General features: G+C 40.6%; 1 protein-coding gene across 5 annotated transcripts in view; it reads right to left on the bottom strand.

The window, feature by feature from the left end:
- The window catches only part of PTPRG (protein tyrosine phosphatase receptor type G), a 592,097-nt gene that overhangs the window by 145,137 nt on the left and 434,354 nt on the right, over positions 1 to 12,606 (bottom strand). The window lies entirely within an intron of this gene.

The following is a 12,606-nucleotide window of genomic DNA, read 5'->3' as shown; positions in this document are numbered from 1 at the left end:
AGTTTTCTAGTGGCCTTGATCACATCAAAGGAAGGTATATCTATATCCCAGAGCACCATTCCTGTAATCATGATATTTTTCTGTACTGCTGATGAAAGATGTAAATATGTGATGCACTGTAGGCATTTTAGATTCTGCTACATAGCAGCAACAGGTGTGCAATGTCTCTGAAGCCTTCAATACTCAAAAATATGAATAATTCTATTCATGTCAAAGCATATATGCTAAAAGAGCACGGTTGTCTTTTCCTTACTGGATATTTTTTCCATATAATGCAAACAGATATGACCAAAAATAAGCAGGCCATATTTCTGGCCCTTAAACCGAAACATTATTCCTTTATGAAAAAAAAAGTTTGTTTTTAAAAACGGAAATGGTCAAACGTACCACTGACCAAAGTTCAAAAGGGACCCTAACATGCATTTATAATCATTGCTGTGCTTTTTTTTTTCTTTCTCACAGCCAAATTTATATGTGCACAGCCTCAAATTCCATTTGCTCAATTTTACACATGAAAATTTGACCAGGTAAAACTGTAGGTTCAATTTTAGATTCTGATTTTCAAATGCAGCCTGCATACAACTTTAAAGCAACTAAAAGAAATAGTTTTTAAAAAGGCACACGACTACATGCCTAGCTAGTGCCTGCAATTGCCTGTATAAATGTGGTATTTTCACGTACAAACGGACAGTTATGACCCCAACAGGCCATTTGGACATGCACATAGCAAAGGCATGGAAATTAGATGTGGTGGGTACGCATTTTTAAAAAATTGTATGGCTTACAAATCTTCAGTTATAATTAACAATCTGAATTTTTGACTCCTTTAATCTTTTGTTAGAATGTATGAAAATTTAATAATAATAATGGAGATATCCCATCTCCTAGAACTGGAAGGAACCTTGAAAGGTCATCGAGTCCAGCCCCCTGCCTTCACTAGCAGGACCAAGTACTGATTTTGCCCCAGATCCCCAAGTGGCCCCTTCAAGGATTGAACTCACAACCCTGCGTTTAGCAGGCCAATGCTCAAACCACTGAGCTATCCCTCCCCTCATTTGTAAAATGCTGGACAAAAGTAAACATAAAACAACATACAAGTATGGCATATTCCTTTATTAAAGGACTACTGAAGAATGAAGCTCATATTCTACTTTCAAGGATTTTTGTGCCATACGCTGACAATATTATATTTTAATAATTAATTGTTCATCAAAGGAAAAGAAAAAGAACAGGGATGCTAAATTCAAAGTTATTCAAATTGCAAAAATGAATAATGTATGACTTTTATATTAAATACACACTGTATTAAGTAGTCTACATTTCATCCAAGTCTGTCTTTCATTTTTAAACATTTTGAACTACAACATGAATAATCAACCAAGGGAAGCTTATTTAGACAAAGAAATACCTTATTTGAATGCAAACTGAAAGTATCCTACTATGATTAAATTTTGGTTATCAATTAGGCAGGTTTTTTTTTTAAGTGTCTGGAAAGTCACAGTCAACTGTGAAAGAGAAAATTTCTTGGGGGAAAAAAATGTAGCTTTGCTAACTCACAGTTAAAGTGAGGCATGATATATACTGACGAATATTATTATTTTTAGCTACAAGCAATGCTGTAACTTTTCATTAATAATTCCAAAGATTAAAACAAAGAAAACATATACATTGGATTAAAATATGATAATTAAAATATTAGAAAATAATCAGATGATTAATTGCATTTGCTGTGTTTTAATAACTTCATATTTCATAAAAGTCCATTAATTTTGTATCCAGATGCACAGTATTGGGTTTAGGAACCATGCAATTATAAACATTTCTCAGTTTGAATGCTTTAATTATGTTACAAGAATAGTATATTTATTCGTACCTTCTAGCACAAAGATGCTTAATTTAGACAATAATTATCATTGCAATATCCACATAGTGATGCAAACAAGCATTTAGAGTGGCCATCCTTGAAAACTGGCCAGTTTCGCTTCGGATAAACAGATACTATTTTCAGTATTCTCTGTACTTTCCTATCATTTCCGTAGGAACACTGCTAATATTGAGTAGTTGTCTAATTACTAAGAGGAGCATTTTCAAAAGCACCTAAGTGACTCAGAAGCCTAAGTCCCATTTTCCTTTAAGGACTTAGGAGCCAAAATTTCATTGAAAGTCAGTGGGACTTAGGAGTCTAAGTCCCACTAAGAAGTCATTTTGAAATTAGGACTTAGGCTTCTAAATCAGTTAACTGCTTGTGAAAATTTTATCCTAGATTCCCATTGCGATGTCACTAAGCGTGACTAGTGTGCAGTGTGTAGTCATTTTTTATCCAGTGTCCTTCTACCTATCACTGAAATGCAGTACTGAACTCTGGAGGGGAAGGCAGCATCTCTTAAAACAGCCTAGGCTTACACTGCACAACAGTGTAGACCAGGGGTCGGCAACCTTTCAGAAGTGGTGTGCCAAGTCTTCATTTATTCACTCTAATTTAAGGTTTCGCGTGCCAGTCATACATTTTAATGTTTTTAGAAGGTCTCTTTCTATAAGTCTATGATATATAGCTAAACTATTGTATGTAAAGTAAATAAAGTTTTTAAAATGTTTAAGAAGCTTCATTTAAAATTAAATTAAAAGGCAGAGCCCCCCGGATCGGTGGCCAGAACCCGGGCAGTGTGAGTGCCACTGAAAATCAGCTCGCGTGCCGCCTTCGGCATGTGTGCCATAGGTTGCCTACCCCTAGTTTAGAACAAGACTTTTTACGAGCAAAACTGGAAGGTAATTTAAGGTAGGCAGAAGCATCCATTGCAGACACTGAACAACTCAACTTGTACTTTTTTTTTTTTAATGGAGATGACTCGGTTGGAAAAATTATCTAGCCCCTCCTACCGCCTTGTCTGGGGCACACCCAGGTATCCATCCTCAGTGGCAGGGGGTGGGGAATGAATTGAGTTGGGGTGGGGTCTCTCTGCAGATGAGGGTGAAAACAATTAAACTCGGCGTGAGAACAGGCGTCTTTCTGCAGATGTCCTGAGAAGTCAGGCGCTTACGAAGGTCCGAGACCCAGGAGGCTGGACGGAGCCAAAGGATTCATGGTCTATTGCATCTGGAGACGTTTCAAGAAATATTACAAGAGATATTTTAGCACTGCTGACCCAAGGTAACCAAGCAGCCTAGTGATAGACAGCAGCCTTTGGCATCACTCCACACCTCCCGCAAGTGAAAACGCCATAACCCCCTGCTTTCTTTCCCAGTCTAAAGGGCAGGGAGTCACCACTTGCCGGCAGAACGTGAAACTCTTTGGGAGTAAGTCCGGTCACTTGGCAGGAGAACTGGGGATGGGGGTCTGCAAAGCACTGGCAGGACGCCACGGAGATGGCCACTCTTGCTAAATCAGCCATCTCTGGGAAAGCGCACGCAGACCCACTACAGAGGAGGACTCAGGCAGCCCGCAAATGGTGACAATGTGTTTTTAATAAGCCATCCGCACATCAGTAGCAGGCTGCACTTCAGTTATACTGGATGCTTTCTTGAGTTTCTAGTAACGGCTGCACCGTCAACATCCTCATTAAATCACCCACAGCAAATCTCAATTCCTCCAGAACAGAGAAGTCCACAAAGCCCCTCCCACGCACACTCCTTTCTTGCCCTCACGTGTCCCAAAGGTATGTGTTAAATACACGTCTCCTAGTTAGGCCAGTCCAATACACTTTCAGCCAATGCCACGATCGTATGCGTTAGGTGAATGATACCTTCACTGATTACTCATGGTGGCACAGGCATATTAGTGACAGTACAGGCTCCTCCCTGTCCCCTGGAAGATGAGCCCGAAGTTGTCCTTAAGCCTGCCAGATCCCCACGGAGGATCCCATCCAAGCCTCTACAATGAGCATCATCTCCCTGTAGAAGTCTCCGGATGACAGTGGTGCTCCACAGCAGGTGAGATCCCAGCCTCTGGCCCCACTGGGGTTGGGTCACTGCTGCTGCCCATTCTGGGGTGCTCCAAGGAGATTGCACAGACGTGCCAAGAAATAAGAGAAATGCACACAACCTGTCCAGTAGGAGAGACAGCACTCCCCTGGACAAACCCTGGCTGTGACTTGGAACTAGTGACCTCCTTGGGAGTGCGTCTGTCCTGAGGACCAGGGATTCATCACAACCACATACCGACTGTTCCAGCAGCACCTCCAAGACTCCCCAAACTCAGCTTTGCATCTTATGAAACACACCCACATATATCCCCAAAACAGCCTCCTTGCCATGATGAAAGAACAGCACAAGGATTCATGAAGTCTACTAGGGACCATGGCGTACACACCTGTTTTAGGTGGGAAGCTCTTAGATACCATGGTGATGGGCACTATAATATAAGACAGACAGGCAGATGCCGCCGCATGCACTAGTGAAGACTTCTGTGTACCCCCCAAAATGCTTCATGGATTGCCTCATTCAATACTACATAGACCTATGTGATAGCCCACCAAACTGCAGTTCCAGGCATCCTTAAAGTCTTCTCTACTCCTTTGTGCCAGACTCCCCTATCGATACCAACACATGAATATGTATGTGAATAGAAAATTTGGTATTCTGAAAAGGAACCTGAAACACACCAATTATGGCTCAAATGTTAAGAGTCCTGCACTAGACCTAAAGGAAAATGTCTTTTGAGGAAGATGGGCTAAACCTGTTTCCACATAAACATGGCAAAGCACTGAAAAGTGGCAACCTGATATCAGCCCAATGAAATGCCACCATAAACCTAATGCAATCAGTTTTATTAACAATATACAAATAGTGGCTCCTTGCGTAAAGCACTGAAGTGTGTGTTAAAAAAAGCGTCCACTCTGATATTTCCAAAGGAAAAACGAGTATCACAGATTCATCATCAACAATTAAAAAAATGTGACATAAAAATGACTGAGATTGCTACAGCATAAAAGGACAATGTGCTATTTTAACTCTCTTCTATTCACAGGCCAGCGGACTAACATGGCCTGCTGGATACACACACGACCTCCTGATGCAGTGCTATTAAAAAGGAAAGCAGCATTAATGTCCACCTCTGGGTCTTTTTTCCAGCACGACACTGAAGTAGTTTTATTAACGGGGAAGCCGAAATGAGTGCAGATAAGCAGATTGCGTCTCCTAGTTCCAGGTCTCTGCCTGAGCACTTCTAAAAGCGTCTTGTAACACCCTACTAATCCAGAAGGCAAGGAAAATAGCATTCGTTTTTCATGATCATTCATTATATTACTGCAGGTAGGCGAGCAGATTCTTTGCTCGGGCTGTTAAATTTTCTTTTGCAAGGCTGCATTAAGCCACCCTTTTAAATCCATGCAAACTGAAGACAAAAAGAGTTGCAAAGGATGCTACAGACTTATTCACATTATCTATCTGTCTAGGCACCACTGGGGTGTCAGCACTGGTACGAGCAAAGTCATTCATTTTCAAGTGCAGGACAGTTTCCCCAATAGACGACAAATCAGATATTAAATGGATACTAACAACCGATCTTTACCAAAGACTACAGGTTAGCATGAGCAGCAGCCAAAGATCTTTTCTCACCTACTGTCATTGGAATGTATTGCCCCCAAAAGACTGGCTTGCTAAAAATAAATATTGGAAAAATGCTCAGTGAAGGTAACATTGAATTAAAAGCCAATCACTGAAAAATAAATGGACCCGTGAGACACACAGGTATCAACACCCAAACTATCTGCAATCAAACCCTTTTCAAATCTACCAGAAACTTGGATCAGACATCACAGGACAACCACTGCATGCCAAGTATGTTTGTATCTCCCACGCAGTATTCTGGGAGTCATCAGAGTTTTCCTGCAGGACAACAGAAACTCAGCTGGATTGAAAATAATATCCTAAAATGAACTTATTTCCAGAATTAATTTACATGGAATACTTGATAGACAGAAACACTACCCAGACATTGGACTTAAAATACTTTGAATACAGCTGTGAAATTCGCAATTCCAACAGCTTTAAAATCCTCCCAAACCTGTAAAGTGGTATTACTGCCAATTTCATTCTCACAATGAGCCAATTCATTCTAATGCTTCTGGATCCTAACCGTTTAAAACCAACAAACAAAAACAAACAGGACACCACGCCGCACACCCACAGAGTCAGAACTTCTCAGACGAAGCAGGTTGTACATTTTATATATATATATATATATAATTATTATTATTATTATTATTATATATAAAATCAGCCCACTGGCCCTGTATCTAGTCATTATCAGTGGTTCTTTCCTGAGACTAGACCAGTGGGAATTTCTAACACTTATTTTACATATTCTTGTAAATGATTCCGACCCCTGCAGTTATTCATGTAGGCGCTGGCCAATGTAAAAGGTGTGAACTGATTCTCTCTACTCTCATCTTCCTTTCCCTGCCTCCTTCCTCCTCCTGTTTGTTACACAATGATCATGTCCCGGTCTCTCTCCCAATGAGAGCACAAGTACAGACCAGAAAACAAAGGATGGTGCCAACTCATCCTTACAACCTGTTCTTGTTCGTTTTCATTCTCAGTTAACATATCCCACCCTTATGACCTTCTCCTCTCCAAACTCCACTGGGTGTTTGCCTTCTTCAAAGACCAGTCCCAAGATATGCATCCGAAGAAGTGGGTTGTAGCCCACGAAAGCTTATGCTCTAATAAATTTGTTAGTCTCTAAGGTGCCACAAGTACTCCTGTTCTTTTTGCGGATACAGACTAACACGGCTGCTACTCTGAAAGATAACCCTCTGTTTCCTTCCTACAACCCGCAGTTCTTTAATGCAGAGAACAAACAGCTTGTCAGGTGGTGTTATGGCTCAAGTTAAAAACAAAAGAAAAAAACCTGTCACGCTGCTAATGGTGTTTTCTTGTTATTACGCCTAGTGGTACGATAGATCCACAGGATAACTAACACTGTCTGGATTGCTTCCTTTTTAGTGCTGATTTATTTTTTAACAGGTTATTCAACGCCTTTTTGCCTATGACAACTTTGGTGATGTGCAGCTTATTCATTCCCTATGCCATTCCCAGTTCCTCTCTCTACTTCAGCATTGTCTTCTCTCCCCTCAGGCGCCTCTAAATCTTGGTGACCATCATCTACCTCACTTCTCTCCTCTCTCCCTTGCTGGAGGGGACATAAAAGCAGTCTCTACTCCATGTCCACTCCTGCTTACATTATGATACTTACTTATTAATACGAAGTCAGAGGAAAAAAAGCAAGAAATTTCCCAACTACCTGGTTAAATAAGCAGAGGTACAAACAAACAAAAACTCCTACCCACAACAACAAGCAACACATGCAAGTGATTCACTTTCTGTTTGTTCACAAGCCTTTGATCTTGCTGTACACTTTGATTTTCAGTACTTGGTTTGACAAGGAAGGGAATAAGAGCCCCTTTTTTTGTGACATTCATAGAAGGGTTTTCCAAAATGGTAAATTATCTGTACTTCTACTTATAACTTTCTGCTGACCTGTGGAATCTTTGGCAAACGGAACGGGGGACAGGAAAGAGCAGCAGAATGTGGCCTACCATCACTGGCACAAGATTTGGTGGGGTCTGGAGTGGAGCTGTCTCCTCTTCATTTTTTGAGAGAGGTAAGATGGATATGAGAATATCTTTTATTGGACCAGCTTCTGTTGGTGAAAGATACAAGCTTTCCAGCTACACAGAGCTTTCCAACAGAAGTTGGTCCAATAAAAAATATCACCTCATCCACCTTGTCTCTCTAATATCCTGGGACCAACACGGCTACAACAACACTGCAAACTTAATATTTCTATCTGTTTGCTTCGGTGGTACATATATATAATGGAGATATCCTATCTCCTAGAACTGGAAGGGACCTTGAAAGGTCATCGAGTCCAGCCCCCTGCCTTCACTAGCAGGACCAAGTACTGATTTGCCCCAGATCCCTAAGTGGTCCCCTCAAGGATTGAACTCACAACCCTGGGTTTAGCAGGCCAATGCTCAAACCACTGAGCTATCCCTCAAGACGGAAGGAAGAAGACACAGATGGTGTGCGTATGTGTGCGAGTAGGGTGACCAGATAGCAAGGGTGAAAAATTGGGACGGGGGTGGGAGGTAATAGGCACCTATACAAGACAAAGCCCCAGATATCAGGACTGTCCCTATAAAATTAGGACATCTGGTCACCCGATGTGCGAGGGACAATGCTGAACAACAAAGAAGTCAACGCCACCAGGTATTCCCTTCAAGAGATAGAATATCTTGAGAGGACTGACACCAGTGGAGGAGGAAGAGCTCTGTGTAACTTGAAAGGTTGTCTCTTTCACCAACAGAAGTTGGTCCAGTAAAAGATATTACCTCATCACCGTGTCTCACTAAATGGTACAATAGAAAGAGAAAAATCAGAAACACATGAGGTGGAAAATCAATACTTCTGTGGAATAGCTCCATGTTACGTTAGGTGTTACGTTAGGTGTTCCTCAGGTCTCTAGTTGGAGAACTGGGGAGGCAAGTGAAAGCTTGATCATCGATTGTAATGGTAATCTGCTGCAAAATACATGTCCTAGTATCAGTGTCCCTTGGACCTCCAAGAGTGGGCACACACTTTCTGTCTGAGAACAGAGAGCTCAGTACTCACGTTGGAGGGAGCAGCTACTGTCTGGCCTCTGCATCATGTACAACAGTATCAGGAGTGAGGGCAAAGAGAGACTCTTATTGGGAACAATAAAATGGAGGTGGAAGAGTGCCTGGTTCTGTAGACTGGGAATGATATATCGGCAGGGTCACTGATCATTCACATGCTGCCCAGGTCACAGCGATGACCACGATGTCTTGATGTAGGATTTAACTTCAACCAATTCCTAGTGGCGATCCCCAAAACGACCGGCACAACTGGCACTGACCCTTGTTGTCAGTCTCCGCAGAGACACTGAATGGACACTGAAAAAGGAGGCCAAGAGCGAAGGCTGAAAACAAGTTGGCAGGTCAGCTAGCCCTGCTGCTGCCTCACGCTACGTCCCATCTGTGGAGAGAGGGCTCCACTCTTGAAGCCTGTCTGCCTAGCATGAGCACCACCAGATACAGGCCCGTGCACAGTATTTTTAGTATATTTTGTACCAGATTAAAAAAAAAAGGGGGGGGGGGGAGGGGAGAATAACATGTACCTCTCTGGAGGGCCAGAGCGACAATCCTTGGCAAGGCAGAAAACTGGAAGCAGTGCCAACATCAGCAACAGGCATCTGACAGCTCTGAGAAAAGCTGCCTCTTCATTCATCGTGCCTATGCAATGCTTTGCAAGGGAGCACCCTGGAATTTGGAATCATTCACAGCATGTGATGCAAATGTGCCATGAGGCCGGAAGACATGAAGCAAACCTGAAAGCACTGTCGTTTATCCACCACACTGTTAGGATGTTTGGCACATCACTAGTTTTCCCTCCAGCTAAGGAACTTTATATGTTTCTTCTTGTAAAATTAAGCTTAATATGACATTAAGATTCTAGGAAATTATGCCTGGAGATGAAAGAAATAAAGCAAATTCTGAGCACCGACTAAGTCCGTATTGATTTTTATGTGTACATTTCTCTATCATCATTACTAAACCGGTGACACTGTGAAGGGCACAATTATTTATGTTCCATCAAATTAGTGAGTCATTCAAATCCCTGACGAAATCTCAAGCTCAAATTGCTTCCACAGGAAGTATTTCTGACATTTAAAATGTTCACTCACCCCTGGAAGGGCACTTACAACGAAGAGAACTTTCCAGGAAAAAATGGAAAAACCATATGTATTGGTTTTGTATAACACGTATTGGCAGGTATAAGAGCACAATTGTTTTGTATGAAATGGTGTTTCTGTACTGCCCCTTGCACAATGGAGTCCTCATCCTGGATTGGAGCTCCTGACCTAGGTGTTAGTATAATGCAAACAAATACATAAAAAGCATCATTATTGTTGGGTGAGTTTTTCTATCAAAACAGCATGATAATTAGCTAGTTTACACCATTATTTGCCAAATATTGTTGTTTCAATGGAGGGGAAGGTGGAAGAAAACAAACAGCCAAAGCTGCAGTAGAGGCTCAGTGCCTCCACAAAGATGGCCCTGGTCCCCCACTGATACCTCAAGATCCCTAGAATTTGGCGGTGGATCTCCACTGGGGGATCCTGGTAGAGTTCTCCTCCTCCTCAGTCTCCTTCTGAGAGTTTTACTGCAGAATGAGCCAGCCCATTGTATCTGGGGTGACAGGCAGAGAGATATGGAAGATACCACCACCACCACTTTAAATAACTTTTGGAAACATTTCTAAAATGGACTTTTTATTTATTGATTTATTTTTAATATATGGCACATGTAGAGTAAGCAATGACATGGTATAAAGACTACCTTGGGATGAATATAACTAACTCATGAGCAACATGGCCAGCCCAAAGATAAGGATCATACACTCTCTATTATCATCTTATACATATGTACATGCACACACATGCTCTCAGGTGTTACTGTGATAGCGGTAGCTAGGCAGCCAAAGTCCACAAATGGCAAAGACATTCAAGTTCCTTATTTTGCCCATTTCCATCTTCTTTTGTTTGTATTGGTTGTATTCATTGGTGTGCTCTTCTCTCCTCTCCCTCTCCCACTAGCAAACTGTCCAAACTCCATAAGAGTTTCCATCTAACTAACGTACAACTCAGTTGGAGTCCATATTACAGGAGAATCAGAGTTAAACGGGGCATAACTGATGACAAACAGGGGTCCCCTTTAAGATACAACCCCTGGGGATTCTGTATTTATTTCAGTTATAAAAATGTGTCCACATAAGGCTTTAGGTAAATTATATGAAATAAAGCAATGAAAGCACTTATAGTAGAACTGAAGCTGTTACGGGTACCACTACTCTACACAGAACCAAAATAGTGAAAGAAAGAAAGAAAGAAAGAAAGAAAGAAAGAAGCTAGCAGTATTTAATCTAACTATTTTTTTAAAATCCCCTTCCCTCCAAGAAAGCCTTTTTCCCACCAGAAAGTAAGGCTTTAAGTAGCCAAAACAGGAAGGAAAACAAGTTTTTCCTCTATTTTTTTTTCTTAGCGTTTTTTAAAGGAAGCAAGTTATTGAAATATATCAACCTATTTCCTCCCCTTGAAATGTTAGTAGTCTTCTGTGCATTGTGAGTGAAACAAAAATAAACATCTTTTATCCACCCAGATTCTGCTGTGTCTAAGCAGCTCCAAGAATATCATTATGTGGCCACGGAACCACAAGCTAGGGACCGGGTCACGTTATACCAGACTAATTTTGGGGGGAATGGGGTACTCTTACTAGACTCCAACATGATTATACGCTAGCAGTTTTTTCAGCAGCAGTCTTGGGGAAAAAAAGTGGGAAAGGAACAGGATGGATTAAACACCATCCACCGTTGCCAGGGGAAAGAGGGCCTTGAAAGAGAGAGCAGGTAGAATACAAACCTAAAAAAGATTTGGGTTCACTTACATGGCAGCTTGACTTCAGTGTCAAATTATCTAAGGCCGGAAAATCCTAACTGCCCAACTCATCCTTGGTATTTTATTTTTTTTGCCAGCCTGTTTTGTAACTCAGTGGGAACTGGATAATAACATCTATTTCAGCTCAGTGTGTAGTTTTTATTTCACAGTAGAACACGGCAATTTATAAATGGCAAAAACCTATGGAAAATTCTCTCAATGAAGGATTTTGTGGTATGTTATCATTTAACCCCTATTTTTCACTTGCACTAGATTTATTGGTGTGCACAGCTGCAATGTTAAATGACTTTGAAAGCATAGCAATTAATCCAAAATCCTATTTGTTTTAATCTAACACTGTCAACTAGTTTTAGGTTTCTAGTCAAGAGAAAAAAAATGTTTGTTAAACTCTATGGCACCAGCTAATGTCCAAAGACAATCCTCTGAAAAGGTGCAAAGATGTTTTATTGCGGTAGTATAGACAGAACAGAGATTTATTATAGTACCTAACAGCATTTCTGCAGATGCCTTTTGAATTATAATGAGATTATTAAAACTTTACAAATCATTATATTAAAACTTGACAAGGGGATGTTAGAAGTGGAGAATCTTGATGTCATTGCTAATGACGCATTACTAATGATAAGGTTTCAGGATAATTCCTCAGTAAAACTAGTTATAAAAATATAAAATATATTAATATTTATTTCAGTACCTTCTATAAGTTCAAGGATAATAGGTTTATATGCATCAGAACAGCTGAATGATTATATTTATGCCAGCATTAGAAAGATGTTCATCTGCTGCAAAGTTTAATTAATTTTCACAGATAGTTAATTTTCTGTTTCATTATCAGCTCCCTAAATTTGAAAGACAAATAATTTATAAACAAATAGAAACTTCAGAGGAGTATTTTTAGACCAAATGCAAGATAAATTGCAGGCATGAAACGTCTGCACTGAATTTGAAGTACTAATATGAATGATATATTGTACTAAGTTTTGATTTATAACTTACACATTCTAAAGCACTGATTGAAAAGAAACAAATTGTTTACTGTTAACCCACACCCATTTTCAGGTAACAAATGAGTCTGATCTGTACCAATCAAATAATGGCTTTAATGCCCTTAAACATCAGTGAATGAAGAATGT

The sequence above is a fragment of the Terrapene carolina genome, unplaced genomic scaffold (assembly GCF_002925995.2).
Source record: "Terrapene carolina triunguis isolate 2854851 unplaced genomic scaffold, T_m_triunguis-2.0 Scaffold89, whole genome shotgun sequence".
Lineage (NCBI taxonomy): Eukaryota > Metazoa > Chordata > Testudines > Emydidae > Terrapene > Terrapene triunguis.
The sequence above is the reverse complement of the archived record's forward strand: the minus strand, read 5'-3'. Positions and strand labels throughout refer to the sequence as shown.